General features: G+C 39.8%; 1 pseudogene; it reads left to right on the top strand.

The window, feature by feature from the left end:
- LOC127664576 (ZW10 interactor-like) overlaps positions 1 to 18215 on the top strand; it is a 33297-nt pseudogene extending 15082 nt beyond the window's left edge.
- Positions 18216 to 19251: the final 1036 nt, after the last annotated feature.

Genomic DNA, 19251 nt, shown 5'->3' with positions numbered 1-19251 from the left:
GGGACAAGGCACAGTGAGACACAGCAAGATCAGCCCAGAGGCAAGGGCAAGGGCAAGGGCAAGGGCAAGAACATAAGCAGCAGAAACCAAGGATACGTGGGATCATCACAACCCAGTTCTCCCACCACAGTGAGCCCTGGATACCCCAACATACCAGAAAAGCAAGACTTTGATTTAAACTCACATCTCATGATGATGATAGAGGACTTTAAGAAGGATATAAAACACTCCTTAAAGAAATACAATAGATTGCAGGCAAACAGGTAGAAGTCCTTAAAGGGGAAACACAAATATCCCTTAAAGGATTGCAGAAAAAAACCAACATGTGAAGGAAATGAACAAAACCATCCAGTATCTAAAAATGGAAATAGAAGTAATAAAGAAATCACAAAGGGAGACAACCCTGGAGATAGAAAACCTAGGAAAGAGTTCAGGAGTCAGATATGCAAGCATCACCAACAGAATATAAGAGATAGAAGAGAGAATCTCAGGTGCAGAAGATACCATAGAAAGCATTGTCACGACAGTCAAAGAAAATGCAAAATGCAAAAAGCTTGTAACCCAAAACATCCAGGAAATCCAGGACATAATGAGAAGACCAAACCTAAAGATAATAGGTATAGAAGAGAGTGAAGATTCCCAACTTAAAGGGCCAGTAAATATCTTCAACAAAATTATAGAAGAAAACTTCCCTAACCTTAAGGAAAGAGATGCCCATAAACATACAAGAAGCCTATAGAACTCCAAATAGATTGGACCAGAAAAGAAATTCCTCTAGTCACATAATAGTCAAAACACCAAATGCACAAAACAAAGAAAGAATATTAAAAGCAGTAAGGGAAAAAGGTTAAATAGCATATAAAGGCAGACCTATCAGAATTACACCAGAGATATGAAAGCTAGAAGATCCTTGGCAGATGTCATGCAGACCATAAGAGAACACAAATGCCAGCCCAGATTACTATACCAAGTAAAACTCTCAATTACCATAGATGGAGAAACCAAGATATTCCATGACAAAAACAAATTTACACAATATCTTTCCACAAATCCAGCCCTACACGGGAAAATAGATGGAAAACAACAACACAAGGAGGGAATCTACACCCTAGAAAAAGCAAGAAAGTAATCTTCTTCCAACAAACCCAGAAGATAGCCACACAAACATAAAATAATATTAAAAATAACAGGAAGCCACCATCACTATTCTTTAATATCTCTTAACATCAATGGATTCAATTTCCCAATAAAAAGACAAAGACTAAAAGATTAGATATGTAAATAGGACCCAGCATTTTTATGCATACAGAAAATACACCTCAGTGTCAAAGAGAAACACTATCTCAGAGTAAAGTGCTAAAAAACAAATTTCCAAGCAAATGGTCCCAAGAAACAAGTGGGAGTAGCTATCCTAATAGCAGATAAAAATGACTTCCAACCAAAAGTGATCAAAAAGGATCAGGAATGACACTTCATACTCATCAAAGGAAAATTTTACCAAGAAGAGCTCTCAATTTGAAGAGCTCCAAATACAAGGGCACCCACATTTATAAAAGAAACTTTACTAAAGCTCAAAGCACACATTGCAGCTCACAGAATAATAATGGGAAACTTCAACACCCCACTCTCATCAATGGAAAGATCATGGAAACAGAAACTAAACAGAGACACATTGAAACTAATAGAAGCTATGGACCAATATATGGATGTTTATATATATAAAACATTTCATCCTAAATCAAAAGAATATGCTTCTTCTCAGCACCTCATGGTACCTTCTCCAAAACTGACCATATAATCGGTCACAAGACAGACCTCAACAGATATAAGAATATTGAATAATCCCATGCATCCTATCACTTCACTACAGATTAAAGCTGGTCTTCAATAGTAACAAAAACAACATAAAGTCCATGTACATACGGAAGCTGAACAACACTCTACTCAATGGTAATTTGGTCAAGGAAGAAATAAAGAGAGAAATTAGAGACTTTTTAGAATTTAATGGAAATGAAGGTACAAAATACATAAACTTATGGGGCAGAATGAAAGCAGTGTTAAGGGGAAAACTCATAGCTCTGAGTGTCTCTCAAAAGAAACTGGAAAGAGCATACAGTAGCAGCTTAACCGCATACCGGGAAGCTCTAAAACAAAAAGAAACAAATACACCCAAGAGGAATAGATGGCAGGAAATATTCAACCTCAGGGCTGAAATCAACCAAGTAGAAACAAAAAGAACTATACAAAGAATCAACAAAACTAGGAGCTGGTTCTTTGAGAAACAAAATAAATGAACCCTTAGCCAAACTAACTAGAGGGCACAGAGACAGTATCCAAAATCAGAAATGAAAAGGAAGATATAACAACAGAAACTGAAGAAATTTAAAAAATCATCAGATCCTACTACAAAAGCCTATGCTCAACACAATTGGAAAATCTGGATGAAATGGATAATTTTCTCGCCAGATAATAAATAGCAAAGTTAAATCAAGATCAGATAAACCATCTAAACAGTCCCATAATCCCTATAGCAATAAAATCAGTCATTAAAAGTCTCCCAACCAAAAAAGACACAGAACCAAAAAGTTTTAGTGCAGAATTCTATCAGACCTTCAAAGAAGACCTCATACCAATACTCTTGAAACTATTTCACAAAATAGAAATAGACGGAATACTGCCTAATATGAATCCACAGTTATGCTGGTACCAAAACCTCACAAAGACCCAACAAAGAAAGAAAACTTCAGACCAATTTCCCTTATGAATATTGATGCAAAACTACTCAATAAAATATTCAAAAATGGAATCCAGGAACATATTAAATCTATAATTCACCGCAGTCAAGTAGGCTTCATCCTAGGGATATAGAGATGGTTTGATATATGGAAATCCATCAATGTAATTCACTACATAAACAAACCCAAAGGAAAAAAGCACGCACGATCATTTCATTAGATGCTGAAGAAAGCATTTAACAATATTCAAATTCCTTTCATGTTAAAAGTCTTGGAAAGATCAGAAATTCAATGCCCATACCAAACATAGTAAAAGCAATATACAGCAAGCCAGTAACCAACATCAAATTAAATGGAGAGAGGCTTGAAGCAAACCCAGTAAAATCAGGAACACAACCAGGCTTCCCTCACCTTATTTATAATAGCCAGAAGCTGGAAAGAATCCAGATGTCCCTCAATGGAGGAATAGATACAGAAAATGTGGTATATTTATACAATGGAATACTACTCAGCAATTACAAACAATGAATTCATAAAATTCTTAGGCAAATGGTTGGAACTGGATAATATAATCCTAAGTGAGGTAACCCAGTCACAAGAGAACACACATGGAATGCAGTCACTGATACGTGGATATTAGCACGGAAGCTCTGAATACCCAAGACACAATTCACATATCAAATGATTCACATGAAGGAAGGAGAAGGCCTTGGTCCTGGAAGGGCTTGATGCAGCAATGTAGGGGATTATCAGAACAGAGAAGTGGGAGGGGGTGATTGGGGAATGGGTGGAGGGAAAGGGCTTAAGGGACTTATGGAGAGGAGGGAACTAGGAAAGGGGAAATCATTTGGAATGCAAACAAAGAATATAGAAAAGAAAAAAAAAAAGAAAAAGAAACAAGGCTGCCTTCTCTCTCCCAATCTATTCAATACAGTACTTAAAGTTCTAGCTAGAGCAATTAGACAACATGAGAAGGCCAAAAGGATACAAGTTGGAAAAGAAGAAGTCAAAATATCACTATTTGCAGATGATATGATAGTATACTTAAGTGACCACAAAAACTCCATGAGAGAACTCTTACAGCCGATAAACAACTTCAGCGAAGTAGTCAGATATAAAATTATCTCAAACAAATCAGTAGCTTTCCTATACTCAAAGGATAAACAGGCCGAGAAAGAAATTAGAGAAATGAAACATTTCACAATAGTCACAAACAATATAAAATATCTTGGTGTGACTCTAACCAAACAAGTGAAAGATCTGTAGGACAAGAACTTCACATCTCTGAAGAAAGAAACTGAAGAAGATCTCAGAAGATAGAAAAATCTGCCATGCTTGTGGATTGGCAGGATTAATATAGTTAGAAATGGCCATCTTGCCAAAAGCAGTCTATAGATTCAATGCAATCCCTATCAAAATTCCAACTCAATTCTTGGATAGAAAGAGCAATTCTCAAATTCATTTGGAATAACAAAAAAACCAAGGATAACGAAAACTGTTCTGAACAATAAAAGAACATCTGGTGGAATCACCATCCCTGACCTTAAGCTGTACTACAGAGCAATAGTGATAAAAACTGCATGGTATTGGTACAGTGACAGGCTGGTAGATCAGTGGAATAGGACTGAAGACCCAGAAACAAACCCAAATACATATCGTCACTTGATCTTTGACTATCCAGTGGAAAAAAGACAACATTTTCAGCAAATGGTGCTGGTTCAACTGTCGGTCAACATGTAGAAGAATACAAATTGATTAATTCTTATCTCCCTGTACAAAGCTCAAGTCTGAGTGGATCAAGGACCTTCACATAAAACCAGATATACTGAATCTAATAGAAGAAAAATTGCAGAAAAGTCTTGAACACATGGGTACATGGGAAAAATTCCTGAACAGAACACCAATGGCTTATGTTCTAAGATCAACAATTGACAAATAGGACCTCATAAAATTGCAAAGTTTCCGTAAGGCAAAGGACACTGTCAATAGGACAAAATAGCAACCAACAGATAGGGAAAAGATGTTTACCAATCTCACATCTGATAAAGGGCTAATATCTAACATATATAAAGAGCTCAAAAAATTAAACTCCAGAGAGCCAATAACCATATTAAAAATTGGGGAATAGAACTAGACAGAGAATTCTCAGTTGAGGAAACTCGAAGTGCTGAGAAGCACCTAAAGAAATGTTCCACATCCTTAGTCATCAGGGAAATGCAAATCAAACCAACCCTGAGATTCCACTTCAAATCAGTCAGAATGGCCAATGTCAAAAACTCATGTGAGAGCAGATGGTGGTGAGGATGTGGATAAAGAGGAACACTCCTCCATTGCTTGTGGGATTGCAAGTTGGTATAACCCCTCTGGAAATCAGTCTGGCGGTTCCTCAGAAAATCAGACATAGTACTTCCTGAGGACCCAGCTATAATACTCCTGTAGATATACCCAGAAATCGCTTCAACATGTAATAAGGACACATGCTCCATCATGTCAATAACAGCCTTACTTATAACATCCAGAAGCTGCAAATAACCCAGATGTCCTTCCACAGAGGACTGGATACAGAAAATCTGGTACATTTACACAATGGAATACTACTCAATGGAAAAACAATGACTTTATGAAATTCACAGGCAAATGGATGGAACTTGAAAATATCATCCTGAGTTAGCTAACTCCATCACAAAAGAACAAACATGGTATGTACTCACTGATAAGTGGATATTAGCCCAAAAGTTCATAATGCCTAAGATTCAATTCACTGACCATATGAAGACTAAGAAGAAGGAAGACCGAAGTATGTATGATTCAGTCTTTCTTAGAAGGAAGAACAAAATACAGGAGGAAATATGGAGACAAAGTGTGAAGCAGTGACTAAAGGAAAGGCCATCCAGAGACTGCCCCACATGGGGATCCATCACATATACAGTCACCAAACCCAGGCGCTATTGTGGATGCGGGGAAGTACTTGCTGCTGGAAGCCTGATATGGCTGTCTTATGAAAAGCTCTGCCAGAGCTTGACAGATATAGAGGTGGATGCTCTTAGCCAACCATTGGACTGAGCTTGGGGGTCCCCAATGGAGGAGTTGGAGAAGGGACTGAAGGAGCTGAGGGGGTTTGCATCCCCATGGAAGGAGCAACAGTATCAACAGGCCAGACCCTCTGGAGCTCCTGGGGACTGGACCACCAACCAAAGAGTACCTATGGCACTTACCACATATGTGGCAGAGGACGGCCTTGTTGGACATCAGTGGTAGGAGAGGCCTTTGGTCCTCAGGGTATTTGATTCTCCAGGATGGGAAGACAGGAGTGGGTGCGTGGGGGAGCACCCTCATAGAGGTAGGGGGAGGGGGGATAGGATAGGGGGTTTCAAAAGGGGAGACCTGGAAAGGGGAAAATATTTGAAATGTAAATAAAGAAAATGTCAAATAAAAAAAAAGAAACTGAATTATGCATAATTTACTGCTATTAAAAAAAAAAGAGAGAGAGGATAATGAGGCCGAAGAAGCCATTCAGGGGTTAAGAGCACTTGTTGGTTCAGTTCCTAGCACCCCCCCCCCCCCATATCCTACAATAGTATTTAACTTTGGTTCTACAGGATCCAACATCCACTTGTGGCTTCTGCAGCACTGCAGGCATGTGGTACACAGATAGACATGCAGGTGAGACACCCACACACATCAAAAAGAAGTGTGAAAGCAACAATAATGGGAAGCCTCTCTTCTTCACTGTTCTGTGGCATAGACAGAGGAGCAGATGCAACATGCGTCACAGCCTTTGTGCAGACTTAGGGCCATGGCTGCTGCTGCTTTCCTTCCTTCACTTTTTCTCAAGCTATACATACATACATACATATATAATACATACATACATACATACATACATAATACACACATACATAATACATACATAATATATACATACATACAAACATACATACATACAAACATACATACATACAAACATACATACATACATACATATATGCGTGTGTGTAATCTTTTTCTGTTTTAAAAGTGTTTTAGTCATTTGACTTTCTCACAAAATTGTTCCAGTCTTTTTTGTATGTGTCTCTCAGTGTGTGCACGTATGCATGTTTGCATGAGAACATATGTGCGAGTATAAATCCAAACCAGACCTTAGAAGACTTCCCTGGTTGCTCATCATCTTATTTACTGAGTCAGTCTCTCAGTTAAACTCAGAGGTCTGTGATGCTGGCCCTTCTAGGTAACCATGGGGCTCACGAGCTCCTCTATGAGGACTGGGATTACAGGGTGGGTTGCTGGGAATCCAAAGTCTTGTCCTCATACTTCTGTAGTAAGTGTTTAACCAACAGACCCATTTTCCTGGCTTAGAACTGGTCTAATCTTAAACCTCTCTCCAAGAAGAATACACAAGACAAAAATATTTTTTGGGTTGGGTGTTGATTCTGCATTCCAAGGCTCTGAGTGCTCCTGTCCCCGGTAGACTGTTGTGAATGTAGCCATAGATGCCTAAGGCTTAGAGTAAAGATGGGTGGAAAGGGAGAGAGACAGAGAGACGGAAGGATACAGAAAGGGTGGGGATCAAAAGGAGAGGTTTGTTCTTACTGGTTCCTCTTGCCTCGATAGATTAGGAGCGCTCTTTTTAAACTTGGGGTTCACTGGGGATTGGAAACTTTTTATCCTCTCAGGTGTCCCTTGGAGGAAAGGAGTCTGTCAGAGAGAGTGAGGGTTTCTTTGAGAAGAGCCCTCTGTCAGCACGGAGGTGAGGTGGCCGCTTACTTCCCTTCACCCTTGCCTTTCCCCTGATGGCCCCTGGCTTTCTCCAGCCCTAGTTCAGCCCTCTTGCTGATTTCTGTTCCCTCAACTTCTTCCCCCTTTCACTGTTTGCTCTTTATCCAGAGTGAGGGCTACTTTGCTTCCTTGTCACTCATATCCCAGTATGGCATCCTCATGACCACTGGCCATGTCTGAGTCTTCATTTCTCTTTTGTGAAAGTTCAGACTTATTTAACGAGACTCCTATTGGTCCCTGGCCTAGCATCATAGCCAGAACTTTAAAGCCCACTGTTTGGAATTTAGAGGTGCTGTGCTTTTGTCTTTCCTCCTGCCATCAAACAATTGCCACATTAGTCAGAGAGAGAGAGAGAGAGAGAGAGAGAGAGAGAGAGAGAGAGAGAGAGAGAGAGAGAATACCCAAAGGACAAACCTATATCCAAAACTGCTGAATTTGTGCCCCACTGACCAGAAATGAGTGGGTTTAAAACTCAGCCAAAACATATACAAACTATTGTTTAAATTAAGAATTACTTTTAGTTTTGTTAGTCATGTCCTTTGTGCAAACAATTATCTTGATTTTAATATAAAGGAAATCGAGTCTAACTGGTTTCCAGTAATAGGGTAGATAAGGATCATTCTTTTACAAATATAGGTTGTCAGTGTCTGTGGTGTGATTTATTGCTGCTATGATAGCTACAGCTGGTGAGACAGTCTTTCCATCAGTACAGCCGGAGGACATAGGGATTGATCTGGCCCCTCAACTTTCTTGGGGATCTAGCTATGGCATTATTCCTTCTTGGAGGAGGCACGCAGACAGCTGACTTCAGACGGGTTTTCTGTCCCACAACTTGGACTCAGGCCAGGCTTTGCTATTGATTAGCTGTGTACCTTGGGTATTGCATTAACTTAGCATCTCTCGACAGTTTTAGTTTTCTTCCCCTATGGTATAGGAAGAATACTTAGGTAGAAAGTGGTGAAGTCTTTAAGTGTGCTTAAGGACAGGGATCAGTGTTGGTGCATAACTAATGTTTAAGCAGAGGCTGTGAATGTAGACAAGTGATAGACTGCTTTCTCCATTTGTACAAGGCTTTGTGTACCAGCCCCAACATCAAGGAAAGCAAGAATTAAATAGTAGTTGTGCAAAACATAGGAAATGTATTCAAAGCCTACACTGGCCTGGGCCATAGATGGCTTAAGGTCAGCATCATGGGAGTATACTCTTAATAATTCTCAGAAGTAAGGAAACTTTCTCTGAGATTTGTGTCTTGTGGCAGAAAAGGCTGTTAGTACTATGAAAGTAGTTCTAGGGCCAGGCAGTGGTGGTACATACCTTTAATCCCAGCACTTGGGAGGCAGAGGCAGGTGGATTTCTGAGATCAAAGTCAGCCTGGTCTATAGAGTGAGTTCCAGGACAGCCAAGGCTACACAGAGAAACCCTATCTCAGAAAAACAACAAGAACAACAACAACAGCAACAATAACAACAGCATGAAAGTAGTTCTCTCCACTCTTCAATAGTAGAGAGTGGGTAGCCTTTGACTGGGTGGTAGATCACATACACCTAGATCTCTATAGAATAGGCACCCACAAATACATAGCCACTGAAATCTCTGGCCAGGCCTTCATTCTTCCTGTCCCTTCGTGTCTTGCATAAAGTCAAGCACGGAGTCTCTTTTTCTTCCTTCATCATTCTCAGCCCCTCCTCCACGTTGTGTAACAGTTTCCTCTGAAACTGAAACATTATACACTGAAAAGAAAGCTTCTTAAGCCCTAAGAGAAAATCACTTACAGTATCTTCAGGAAGTTCCCAAAACTGACCAGACTCACTATGCCCCTCCCTGCTAGAGTAAGCAGTCAAGATGGCTAAATCACTCTCAGACAAGCCAAGCTGAAGTGAAGAGACCAGACTATCTCCTCGAAGGAAGCAGAGATCAAGCTGCCTAGGAGAGGTTTAGATCAACCGAGCAACCTGGAAAGCTGAGCTTTGGTGAAGCAGTTGTCCTTGAGGCATTTTTGCCCCAGTAAGTAACCCCTCACCTGTAGTCCGGTAAGCAACTTCAACAAAACTCATTGGTTCACTAAGTTGAACCTTGGTAGTATCTATATTTTGGTCTGTCATGGGCTCCCTATCTGGGGTGAAGGACATGTGTTTTTCCCTAGAAAAAGTTTTGTTACAAAATAGTCTGACACGGTCTTTAATCCTAGTATTTGGGAATCAGAGGCAGGTGTCTCTAGTGAGTTTCATGCCAGCTAGGGCTACACAGTGAGGACCTCTCTCAAAAACACAAACAGACAAATAAACATACAAACATTCCCCAACACCAAACCCAGTCTTGCTATGTAGCTCAGGATGGCCTCAGATGTCTCAAGTAGCCCAGGCTGGACTTGAATTCATGGCGTTTTTGCTTCTGTCTTCTGGGTGTTAAGATGGCAATGTGTAGCTTCCAAGTTACAGAACAGTTATAGAAGCAAATGAGGGTCACTGTAGAGAGTGGGAAAATAAAGAGGTCTTTAAAGGAAATTTGTAAATTATTATCACATTCAAAGATAATACTCACTAACTGTAACGAAGCTGTCCTAGAAATATGATATAGATTATTTTGTTTTTCTTTACTCATTTTTATTCGTTATTTACATTTCAAATGTTATCCCCCTTTCCAGTTTCACCACCACAAACCCCTTCCTTATATCCTCCCCCTCCCTCCTGCCTCTGTGAGGGTACTCCCCCACCCACCCACTCCTGCTTCAGTGTCCTAGCATTCTCCCTCCCTGGGTTATCGAGCCTCCAGAGGATTGAGGAATTCTCCTCCAGTGATACCTGATTAAGGCCATCCTCTGCTACATATTCAGCTGGAGCTGTGGGTCTCTCCACATGTGTACTCTTTGGTTGGTACTTTAGTCCCTGGAAACTTTCGGGAGTCTGGTTGGTTGATATTGTTGTTCTTCCTGTGGGGATGTAAACCCCTTCAGCTTCTTCAGTCCTTACCATAACTCCTCCATTGGATTCTCCGCGCAGAGTTCAATGTTTTGTTGTGAGCATCCGCATCTATGTTGGTTAGGCTCTGGCAGAGACTTTCAGGGGACAGCTATACCAGGCTTCTGTCAGCAAGTTCTTCTTAGCATCAGCAATAGTATCTGGGTTTGTTGTCTGCAGATTAGATGGATCCCTAGATGGAGCAGTCTCTGAATTCTACACTCTTTGTCCCTGCATTTCCTTTTGACAGGAGGAATTCTGTATTAATACTTTTGAGGTATGTGGCCTCATTCCTCATCTGGGGACCTTGTCTATCCACTGCATGTGGTCTCTACAGATTCTATCTCCCTTTTATTGGGTATTTCAGCTAATGCCCTCCCTGTTAGGTCCTGGGGATCTCTTGGGTCCCTGACATCTGGGACTTTGGAGTGACCATCCCCAATTCCCTCTCCATGACTACTACATACCTCCTTTCAAAATCCTGACCCTCTGTATTTCTCCCACATATCTTCCTGTATTTGACCCGGATCCCCTATTCCTCTCCCCTTCCTCTTTCCCTCCTAGATCCCCCTCTCTTTCTGCTTCCTGAGAAAATAATCTTGGGATTATTTTCTTCCCCCTTCTGAGTAGGGCTATAGTATCCACACTTTGGTGTGATCTTCTTTCTTCTTGGCTTTCATATGGTCTGTGAGTTGTATCACGAGTATTCCGAGCTTCATTTTGGTTAATATTCACTTATCAGTGAATAAAAATCATGTATCTTCTTTTGTGACTGGGTTGCCTCACTCAGGATGATATTTTCAAGTTCCATTTATTTGCCTATGAAATTCATGATGTCATTGTTTTTAATAGCTGAGCAGTATTTCATTGTGTAAATGTACCACATTTTCTGTATCCATTCCTCTGTTAATGGACATCTGGGTTATTTGCAGCTTCTGGCTATTATAAATAAGGCTGCTGTAAATGTTGTGGAGCATGTGTCCTTGTTATATGTTGGAGCATCTTTTGGGTATATGTCCAGGAGTGATATAGCTGGGTCCTCAGGTAGAACTATTTCCAATTTCCTGAGGAACCACCAGGTTGATTTCCAAAGTGGTTGTACCAGCTTGCAATCCCACCAACAATGGAGGAGTGTTCCTCTTTCTCCACATCTTTGCCAGCATTTTTTTGTCACCTGAGTTTTTGATCTTAGCCATTCTAACTGATGTAAAGTAGAATCTCAGGGCTGTTTTGATTTGCATTTCCCTGATGACTAAGGATGTTAAATATTTCTTTAAGTACTTCTCAGTCCAACTTTCGAGAGTCCTTAGTTGAGAATTCTTTGTTTAGCTCTGTACCCCACATTTTAATATGGCTATTTGGTTTTCTGGAGTCTAAATTCTAGAGTTCTTTGTATATATTAGATATTAGCCCTTAATCAGATGAAGGGTTGGAAAGATCTTTTCCCAATCTGTTGGTTGCCATTTTGTCCTATTGACAGTGTCCTTTGCCTTGCAGAAGCTTTTCAATTTAAGAGGGCCTATTTATCAATTATTGATCTTAGAGCAGAAGCCATTGGTGTTCTGTTCAGGAACTTTTCCCCTGTGCCAAAGTTTTCGAGGTTAGTTCCCACTTTCTCTTCTGTTAGTTTCAGTGTATCTGGTTTTATGTGGAGGTCCTTGATACACTTGGACTTGAGCTTTGTACAAGGAGATAAGAATGGATCAATTTGCATTTTTCTACATGATGACTTCTAGTTGAACCAGCACCACTTATTGAAAATGCTGCCTTTTTCCCACTGTATGGTTTTAGCTCCATTGTCAAAGATCAAGTGACTATAGGTGTATGGGTTCATTTCTGGGTCTTCAATTCTATTCCATTGATCTACTTGTCTATCTCTCTACTAATACCATGAGGTAATAGTGATCACTATTGCTCTGTAGTATAGCTTAGAGGTTAGGGATGGTGATTTCCCAAGAAGTTATTATATTGTTGAGAATGGGTTTGGATACCCTGGGATTTTTGTTATTCCATATAAATTTCAGAATTGCTCTCTCCTTCTATCTTGGGGAGAGTGGGCAGCCTTGTCATGTCCCTGATTTTAGTGGGATTACTTCAAGTTTCTCTACATTTAGTTTGTTGGCTATTGGTTTGCTATATATTACTTTTATTATATTTAGGCATGGACCTTGAATTCCTGATCTCTTCAATACTTTCAGCATGAAGGGGTTGTATTTTGTCAAAGGCTCTTTCAGCATCTAATGAGATGATCATGTGGTCTTTTTTCTTTGAGTTTGTTTATATAATGGATTACATTGATAGATTTCCTTACATTGAGCCATCCCTGCATCCCTGGGATGAAGCCTACTTGATCATGGTGAATGATTGTTTTCATGAGTTCTTAGATTCAATTTCCAAGAATTTTATTGAGTATTTTTGCCTCAATATTCATGAGGAAATTTTGTCTCAAGTTCTTTTTCTTTGCTGGTCTTTGTGTGGTTTAGGTATAAGCATAACTGTGGCTTCATAGAATGATTTGGGTAGTTAGTGTTCCTTGTGTTTCTATTTTATAAATAGTTTGAGAAGCATTGGTATTAGGTCTTCTTTGAAGGTCTGATAAAATTCTGCACTAAAACCATCTAGTCCTGGGGATTTTTTTGGTTGGGAGACATTTAATGACTGCTTCTATTTCCTTAGGGGTTATGGGACTGTTTAGATGGTTTATCTGATACTGATTTAACTTTGGTACCTGGTATCTGACTAGAAAATCATCCATCTCCTTTAGAATTTCCAGTTTTGTTGAGTATAGGTTTTTGTAGTAGGATCTGATAATTTTTTGAATTTCTTCAGTTTCTCTTATTATGTCTCCATTTTCATTTTTGATTTTGTTAATTTGGATACTGTCTCTATGCCCTCTGGTTAGTTTAGATAAGGGTTTATCTATCTTGTTGATTTTCTCAAAAAACCAGCTTCTGTTTTTGTTGATTCTTTGCATAGTTATTTTTGTTTCTACTTGGTTGATTTCAGCCCTGAGTTTGATTATTTCCTGCCATCTATTCCTCTTGGTGTACTTGTTTTGTTTTAGAGCTTTCAGATGTACTTTTAATCTGCTAGTGTATGTATTCTCCAACTTCTTTAAGGAAGGACTCAGAGCTATGAATTTTCTTCTTAGCACTGCTTTCATTGTATCCCATAAGTTTGCCTATGTGGAACCTTAATTTTTTTTTATTAAATTCTAAAAAGTCTTTAATTTCTTTCTCTATTTTTTTCCCTGACCAAGTTTTCATTGAGTAGCTAGTTCTTCAGTTTCCATGTATATGTGGACTTTCTCTTGCTTTTGTTGTAGAAGACTAGTCTTAGTCCATGGTGACCTGATTGGATGCATGGGATTATTGCAATCTTCTTGTATTCGTGAGGATTGTTTTGTTTTGGTCAGTTTTGGAGAAGGTACTGTGAGGTGATGAGAAGAAGGTATATTCTTTTGTTTTAGGGTGAAACTTTCTGTACATATCTGTTAAGTCCATGCGGTTCATAACTTGTCAGTTTCACTGTGTCTCTGTTTAGTTTCTTTTTCCATAATCTGTCCATTGGTGAGAGTGGGGTGTTAAAGTCTCCTACTATTATTGTGTGAGGTTTAATGTGTATTTTGAGCTTCAGTAATGTTTCTCTTACAAATGTGGTTGACTTTGCATTTGGGGCATAGATGTTCAGAACTGAGAGTTCCTCTTGGCGGATTTTTCCTTTGATGAGTATGTAGTGTCCTTCCCCATTTTTTTTTTTTTTGATAAGTTTTGGTTGAAAGTCTATTTTATCATATACTAGAATTACTACTCTGGCTTGTTTCTTGGACCATTCACCTGGAAATTTTTCTTCCAGCTTTGTCTTTGTCACTGAGGTGTGTTTCTTGTATGCAACAAAATGCTGAGTCCTATTTACATATCCAGCCTGTTAGTCTATGTCTTTTTATTGGGGAATTGAATCCACTGATATTGAGAGATATTAAAGACCAATGATTGTTGCTTCCTATTATTTTGTTATTAGATGTGAAATTATGCTTGTGTGGTTCTCTTTGTTTGGGTTTGTTGTTAGATTAGTTTCTTGCTTTTTCTTGGATGTAGTTTCCCTCCTTGTGTTGGAGTTTTCCTTCTAATATCCTCTGTAGGGCTGGATTGGTGGAAAGAAATTGTTTAAATTTGGTTTTGTCATGGAATATCTTAGTTTCACCATCTATGGTGAAATTGAGAGCTTTACTGGGCATAATAGCCTGGGCAGGCATATTTGTTCTCTTAGGGTCTTTATGACATCTACCCAAGAGCTTCTGGCTTTTAGAGTCTCTCTTGGGAAGTCTGGTGTAATTCTTATGGGCCTCCCTTTACATGTTACTTGACCTTTTCCCCTTACTGCTTTCAATATTCATTCTTTGTTCTGTGCATTTTAATTGTTATGTGTGAGAGGAAATTCTTTTCTGGTCCCATATGTTTGGTGTTTTGTAGGCCTCTTGTGTGTTTATAGAAATCTCTATCATATTCAAGAGATGGGATTTTAGATCTGAATCTTGCTTTTCAGGTGTGTTGGAGTATTCAGGGCTTGGTGTTGTGTTAGAACTGTGTTCTGATGTTGTCAAGTAGCATTAGTTTCTATTGCTTATGGTCTTATGCTTGCCTCTTGACATCTGGTTATTTTTAGTACTAACTGCCCTTGCTGTCTCTAACTGGAGTCTGGTTGTGTCAGAACTCCTGGGAGTCCAACTGTCTCTGTGATCCTGTGATCTTGAGATCCTGGGTGTGGCAGAGCTCATGGGAGTCAAGCTTCCTCTGGGAACCCGAGATCATGGTGTGTCTGAGTTCCTGAGATCCTGTTGTGCCAGGGCTTTCTCTAGGTGTGGCAAGGAGTGAGTGGAGAACCAGAGCTGTGGGTCCACTCCAGGCACTCGAAGGAATTTGTGCTTCTGGCAGGGCTGGGTTCCTGCTTCCCTGGTTTCTGTGGTAGTCACATTTATGATGGGTATCGGGGTAGATGCTGTGGCCTCAACTGTGATCTTGGGTCTGTCAGAGCTCCAGTGATCCTGGGTGTGTTAGATGTTCTGAGAGTGGAGCTTCCTTTGGGTGTTGTAGGAATGGGTGGGGAGACAGCCCTCCGGGTCTGCTCTGGGCACAGGTACAAGCCGAGAGGAACCCATGCCTCTGGCTGGGCAGGGGTTCCTGCATCCCTGGATCCCAGGGGTCCTAGTTACATTGGGTGCTGGGGCAGATGTTATGGCGTCCCCTGTGATCCTGGGTGTATCAAAACACCTGGGAGTCAGGCTTTGGAGACAGTTCCCTGGGTCCACTCAGGGCACCGATTATTTTGTTTTTATATGGGATCTTATGTTGTTGGGGCTTGTCTTGAGCTTATGGAACCAAATTATCCTTCCTAATCATTTTCCCAAGTAGCCAGAGCAACAGCCAGGCACTATAGTGGTATACAGGAGCAGTTCATTGTGGCTGAAAAGGCCAAACCTTCAGATTATAGGAATATACTAGGGAGAAGAATACCAGGTCAATAGCATAGATCAGATCTTCAAAAGATAATAGAGGGGAACTTCCTTAAATCCAGATACAGGAAGCACATAGAACAATAAATAGACAGGACAGGAAAAGAAAGTACCCATGGCATATCACAGTTAAAACATTAAATACAGAACAAAGAAAGAATATTGAATGTTGCAAGAGAAAAAACATAAGTTACATACGATGGGAAGCATATCACAGTTAAAACATTAAATACAGAACAAAGAAAGAATATTGAATGTTGCAAGAGAAAAAACATAAGTTACATACGATGGGAAGCATTTCAGGATACAGCTAATTTCTCAAAGGAAACTTTGAAAGCCAGAAGAGCCTGGAGCAATGCATTTCTAGGTCTTAAAATATCATGAGCCCAGCAAAACTTCTTCCACAAATGATGGAGAAAAAGAATGTTCCCTGATAAAGGCAACCTTAAAAATAAGTATTGAACAGACCAACTATGAAAAAAATAGAGGAAGCAATATTTTTAGGCTGAAGAGAACAAGAATAGTGAAGAAATTGTAAAAAGAAAACAAATGAAAAAAAATGCAAAGTGCTATTGACAATGCAAGACACCAGAAACAAACAATATACTGACTACAATCAGCATATGCATTTCAATAATAACCTTCAAAATTAATGACCCCAATTCTCCAGCCGAAGACTGACCAGATGAACAAAACAAGAACCAAAATCATCTGTTATCTATAAGAAACATATCTTAGCTTTAAAGATAGCACCACCTTAGAGTAAAAGGATGGGCAAAAGTACTCCAATCATCTGAGACAAAGAAGCAAACAGGTATCACTATCCTAAGGTCTGACAAAATGAACTTCAAGTGAAAACTAATTAGAAGAGATAAATTGTGTGTGTGTGTGTGTGTGTGTGTGTCTGTGTGTGTGTGTGTGTGTGTGAGTACACTTCATTATAATCAAGGGACCAGGTAACTCAGAAGACAACTATTCTAAATATATATGCGCCAAATTCTGGTGTATCCAAACTTATAAAAAGTGTACCAGTGGAATTAAAGACATTAATTGACACCAATCTATTAATAGCAGATAATTTTAATACTTCACTTTCTCCAATGCACAGGTTATCTGAGCAGAAGCAGAGAAACAGAATTAAATGACATCATACATCAGATGAACTTAATAGATAATGACAAAATATTCCTCATAAATATCAGAGGATATGTGCTCTGCCCAGCAACACATAGGGACTGCTCTAAATATACTATATCATGAGACACAAAACAAATTTTAACAAATTCAGAAACACTGGAATAAGCCTAAACCTTTAATAGATAGACAAACTCATGGAGACTATACAACTCATTACTGAATGATGAATGAATCAAAGAAACCAAAAAGGAATTTTCTTCTTTAGAACTGAGTGAAAATAAAAAGACAATCCAGAAAGCCCTCAGGGACAGATCAGAAGAGTGCACATTAAAAAATCAGAAAGAGCCAGGGAAATCCAAAAGGCATGAAGGGCAGCAGAGTGTGACAGTGGTGGAGAATCCTGCTGTGGCGGCACAAAGGTCTTGGCTGAGATAGCAGTCATTCTAGAACCTCTAGGCTTGCAGGAAAAAGCAGAGCTGCCTGCCAAGATCATGGAGGAGTTTGTGAGGAACTCTCAGAAGAAAGACAAGTGGCTTTGAAGCTAAAGCTTGTACTTGAGAGTAGTGAACTTCTTACAGAAGCTTCTGACTCAGAAGGATGAAACAGCCCAGAACCCAGACGCTTGGGTTTCTGAAGACATAAGTGGACAAAAGGCAACTGAAGGCCACGTACCTGGATCATGTGGATGCCACAAGGTGTGCCCCGACCCGGGCCTTACTCTGGGTCAAAGAGGCTCAAAGGAAGTACACAGAGCTTCAGAAGGCTCTTGAGCAACCCGAGGCTAAGAGGCAAGTACTTGAGAAACTTGCATTGGCTCAGAAGCAGTGGGAGCTGCAACAGAAGCATTTACAGAGTCTGACAGAGATTTCTGAAGAGGCAAAGGGAGGTCAGAAGAAAGCTCTGGAGAAACTTGACAGATCACATCAGGAACTTGAACCCTTGAAGCAGCAAGCAGGACTGGCACAGGAGAAGCTTCAGTGGAACCAGGCTTACATCCAACTGCTGTGTACACTGCAGAATAAGCTGGTCATCTCGGAGGCCAAGGTTAAAGACAAAGATGTCACGGGACAACTTGCCCTTCCACCCAGGTCTCCCTAAAGGAACAAGGAAAAACACTGGTTGGCGTGGAATACCTTATCCACAGAGAATAACAAGTGGTTTATATGCTTAAGAAGTGAGGTAGTTTAATGGTGATTCAGGAGTTAGGGAGTATGCACTGAAGGAATTTAGTTGAGATTGACAGCTGGATGCAAGCCTGTTAGCAGATCTTCAGGATGGATGTAGTGAAATGTAGCAAACCTGAACTTTGGCTGAAGAACCTGCAACAAGATGCCATGGCCCAGAATGTTGACCCACTGCATGGAGATGGACTGTCTGGGAAAACTTAGACTGTTGAGACATTTATGGGAACAGGAATCAATCTTTCATTAAATTCCTCAATTTAAAAAAAATCAGTAAGAACACAAAAAATGGCTTAATTATAAAACTTAACAACTAAAAAAAAAAAAAACAAACCAAGAACAAAACAAACAGATGAACAAATAAAAAACCCAAACCCAGTCTGTGGCAAAAAATAATAAAAAGCAGTGCAGAAATTAATGAAACACACACACACACACACACACACACAAAACTCAACAATCAACGAATCTAAGAGTGAGTGTTTTGAGAAGATAAATAAGACCGAAAAACTCTTGGCCCAACTAACCAAATTAACAAAATCAGAAATGAACAGGCAGACGTTACAGTAGACACCAACGGAATTCAGAAGATTGTAAGAGAATACTTCAAAAATCTGCACTTATACTAGCAGAATGGCCACCCTTTAATCCCACCACTTGGCAGGTGGGTTTCTATGAGTTTGAGGCTAGCCTGGTCTACAGGGTGAGTTCTAGGACAGCCATGGCTACAAGAAGAAACCCTGTCTTGAAAAGAAAAGTAGAGGTGGTGGATCTGTACAAAGGTACCAAAAGATCCACCCAAGAAAAGAAAGTATCTTCAACAAACAGTGATGGGAGAACTGGATACCAGTACATAGAAGAATAAAATTAGTCTTGTATCTTTTACTTTTCTCTCAAAAAAACTAACAACAATTTGTTCAAAGACACTGGAAGTACTTCAAACACACACACAC

The sequence above is a fragment of the Apodemus sylvaticus genome, chromosome 14 (genome assembly GCF_947179515.1).
Source record: "Apodemus sylvaticus chromosome 14, mApoSyl1.1, whole genome shotgun sequence".
Taxonomy (NCBI): domain Eukaryota; kingdom Metazoa; phylum Chordata; class Mammalia; order Rodentia; family Muridae; genus Apodemus; species Apodemus sylvaticus.
Note: the sequence above shows the minus strand (reverse complement) of the source record. Positions and strands in the feature narration are given on the sequence as shown.